General features: G+C 36.9%; 1 pseudogene; it reads right to left on the bottom strand.

Moving 5' to 3' along the window:
• Positions 1 to 1,775: 1,775 nt before the first annotated feature.
• LOC140176955 (pentatricopeptide repeat-containing protein At5g59600-like) lies at positions 1,776 to 4,103 on the bottom strand (annotated as a pseudogene).
• Positions 4,104 to 4,389: the final 286 nt, after the last annotated feature.

Genomic DNA, 4,389 nt, shown 5'->3' with positions numbered 1-4,389 from the left:
TAGAAAAACATTTGTTTACACAGTATATTTATAAGAAATACACTAAAAATAAAGAAAAAATTCTGTTGAGTTACTATCTCATCCTTGATCTCAGCATTTATTCTTTGTACCAGCAACTCTTTGGTCCAATGTTGGACTTACGGTGGTCCAGAAATTTCATCCAACGGGTTATATTTGTATGTCGATTCGTGAAAATATATAATCATTAGAGCATAGAGACAACCATTAGCACTATATTTCTTTTTCAATATGTACTCTTTAATGCCCTTTATTAGGAAGTTGAGCACATGACCATCCCAATTCTGTTGACGTATTGCGTCCATGTGAAAAATGGGAAGCATGTGAATCGAAGAAATTTTGTTTAGTGTTGTCAGTAACAAAAAGGACAATTGAATACATAGGATAAATGTCCTCTTGAATTTCATCCGATTTTCCTCCTCATCGACATTCATCTCTATCATAGAGGTATTGCGACAAGGTCTTGCTTCGGAAGCTTCTAACAACTTTCTTATTCTCCTCACTAAGTTCTTGAATGTTATTTTTTTAGATAGTGTAGGCCTGCAAAAGCAGCAAGAAATCATTCAATGACACAGAAATAATTTGATAATACACTGAAATTTGATTCACATAATATATTAGGAAATTGATTTTTACCAGCTATACTCAAGCCAAGGGCAGCTGCTATATTTTCTTGGGTGATGTTGATTATACTATATCATGTGGCCAGTCTGTTAGGAGACAAATAAAATGAATATGCCAATTATTTCAATAACTTATATGGCACATTAATTGGAGGGATATGTATCAAACCACCAAATTTTAGTTCTCAAACAATTGCTTTCTTGTCCTCGCTCATGTTTTGAAATTTATTATGAATTGATCTTGTGGAGCATCTCAAAGCATGAATTTTCTGTAAATAAATAAGAATCATGTAAATAAACTATATTTAAACAAAATAAATTGAGTTGTTCAAACATATATATGCTTACATTATATTTTGGTGCTATCTTTGATGCCATTTTTTCTGTAAGATATAGAAAAAAGGTTAATTCACCGAAAGACAAACCAAATACACCGAAATACAAATCAAATACGTTGCTATTGTATGTTTATTGATTACATCATATAATGTGAGATAAAAAAGCCATGCAACTGAATCAAACATGCATAAAATGATACCAGAAGCAATATAATAAAATTCTATGGTTTGTTATAATAAATTGATGAACAAATTTTTTGATAAATGGATAAAAATAGGAGTAAATGTCCTGTCTGGTCCCTAACTATTTGTCTGATAGACTTTCCACCCCCTAAAAAATTTAAATACCAAAATCGGTCCCCATCTACTTTGATATATGTACATTTCAGTCCCTGCAACCGATTCTGAGCAAGTCACTTGCTGATGTGTCAGTAACTTGTCCACGTGGGTTTCTCTCCTTCATAATTGGGACAAATTGCCCCCTGTACCTTTGTTGAAACTGGCATGGACGCATGCTGTGAGAATCGCAGTGAAAGTTAAATGATCCAGCTTGGCTTTCCCTTCCATCTCCATTTGATTGAAGAGCTCAATGGCTTCATCACAATACCCGTGATTGGCATAAAAAAAATGATAGAATTCCAAGTAACTGTATTCTTCTCTGGCATAATACCAAAAAGTGTTCTAGCTTCAGAGATGAAGCCACATTTTGCATACATGTCAACAAGAGCACTCCTCACATATATATCTTCCTCTACCCTAATTGCCACAGCGTAGCCATGAATCTCCTTCTGAATCCTCATTCTTTCGACAGTGGCACATGCAGGGATAAGGGTGATAATAGTAAACTATTCCAAGTCACTAGATTTGGATTCACACCCATCAATCTCATCCTCTCCACCAAACTCCAAGCATCACCCGCAAGCCCAACTTGGGAGTACCCAGCAACAAGTGCGTTCAAAGCCACCAAATCCTTAACCTCCATTCCATCAAAACACCTTGCGCGCGTCCCCAACTCTCAAGCACTTCGAGTACATTACAATCAACGAGCTAGACACAAAAGGGTCAACCTCAAAACAACACTTCAGAATCAACCCATGTATCTTCTGACCCGTGATTTGGTCCCCGACATGGCCGCAAGCATTTGGCGTCGTTGGATTGGGATTGGGTGTTTGGGTTGCCAGCATATCTGAGAACATGACAATGGCGTCGTGGTGGAAACTGCAGCGAGCACAGGTTCCGATGAAGGAAATCCACCGGCGCACATTTGTTTTCGGAATTTTATCGAACAGTGTTCGCGCATGGGAGAGTTGGCCGCAGCAAGCATATAAGGAAACTAAGTTGGAAGCGACAAGGTTGAAGCAAGCGATGCCGTTGGTGATTAAGTGGGCGTGGAGCTTCTTGCCATGGTGCAACGCTCGATCACGAGCATAGGTTTGGATGAGTTGGGCATAGAATAAGGGATCTAATTGGAAGGAGCGGTGGATGATGGTGTTTATTATGGCAACGTTTCAACAAAGGTACAGGGGGCGATTTGTCCCAATTATAAAAGAGAAAAATCCACGTGAACAAGTTACTGACACATCAGCAAGTGACCTACTTGGAACCGATTGTAGGGATTGGAACGTACATATATCGAAGTAGATAGGGACCGATTTGGGTATTTAGATTTTTTAGGGGGTGGAAAGTCCATCGAGCAAATAGTTAGGGACCGAAAAGGACATTTACTCTAAAAATAGTTATAAATCACTCAAATATGTACATAATAACATCAGAAGCACAAGAATAATATTCTGTTGTCTAATTACAGTATAAAGAGTACAATACCACCAAGTATACCTAAATTATGATGAAATACAAAAAGACATGCCAAATACACTGAAAGACAAACCAAATAGACCAAAACACAAACATGAATACAATTATACCAAAAACACTATAAACAATCATTTCAAAACATGTAAAACTCAAACATGAATAAAACACATTCAAATTCCCCAAACACATGCAAATATAGGTTAATATATACGAAAAATACTACGTTACATTTTTACACTGATCTAACACAGTTATCACCAAATGAAGCGTATAATGAGAATAGTAATGTAAGAACAAAAAATAAACTACAGTATTACTACGTAGTGTTTTGCTATCAAAATGAGAAAGAGAAAAGTGAAAAAACTACAAGATTAGTGAATATTACCTTTAATAACTTTTGTCTTTTCTTTGTGTGTTTGTTGGTAAGATTTTGGCTTCATCTTTGAAATTTCTTTGACTTTTCACGACGATTTTGAGAGGTTTTGATCGTTGTTTAAATTTTGAGTGTTATGGTTTTGATCGAGGAAGAAGAATCGTTTTTCATAATGACATTCACGCTATTCGATAGTCTTGGAAGTGCGTGTTTTCACACACTCTAATTTGAGAATTGTTTTTGTTGGATTTAGGCAACTTGTTTAAATTTATTTGTCAAAAAAATTTATATGTGTAGGAGGTGTGATATTTTTAAGAGAAAAGGACAAATAGGTTCTTGACCTTTTTTTCACGGACATTTTCGCCCTCAAGGATTGAAAAATACATTCATGTCCTTGACCCCTCCAAAATGTGGACAAATTTATCCCTCAGTTGAAGTGACTCCGTTGGACCCAATGGAAAAGCCTGACGTGGCTACCGTAGGGTTAACCTGGCCGTTATGGGAGCATATGTGGCATGTAGCTTTTGAAAATAGGATATATTAGTCCTTCGACACCAAAACGACGCTGCTTCACGAAGGACCCTCCAGACACACTTTAACCCCTTATGCAATACCCATAACACCCATTTAACATGCTCCCTCAAAGTTTCATAAATCTGCAACTGCAAAATCGTGAAACATGAGGGAAGACCACATCTTCAAGCTTCATTATCTCCTCAATCAGCAAAGAAGATCAATTACAAGTTATTTAAGCAACAAAATAACAATGGCACACTAATGAATCATGTATTTCAATAAAATGTAATACTAGAATCTAACAGTAACTACATTCATTATAGCTCCCAAAAAAACCAAAGCCTAAAAAATGAAGAGCAAGTGATTCTAAACCTGCTCTATATCCCTCTCAACAGGACCAGCTTTCTGAGGATTAGCCATTCAAGTTGCAATAACATGTGCTTCCAAGGAATGAATCCAATACCCATTTGAACAACACCTCAAATAAAAACAAACAACACCGTAAACTAACCTCAAGTCTATTCCCATGAAAAACTCCAATTCAATTCACCTCAGCACTTCCAAACCTTCAAGCAAACAAAACAAAAACCCTCAAATTTTCCTTTTCTTTCTCGTCTGGCGAAACGGGTGCAGTGCTCGAAATGCAGAACAAAACGACGGCATAACAAAAATCAGAGCCAGCAGCATTGCAAGGAATCCTCGGGGT

Source organism: Arachis hypogaea, chromosome 2, assembly GCF_003086295.3.
Source record: "Arachis hypogaea cultivar Tifrunner chromosome 2, arahy.Tifrunner.gnm2.J5K5, whole genome shotgun sequence".
NCBI lineage: Eukaryota > Viridiplantae > Streptophyta > Magnoliopsida > Fabales > Fabaceae > Arachis > Arachis hypogaea.
This window is presented reverse-complemented; position numbering and strand designations above follow the sequence as displayed.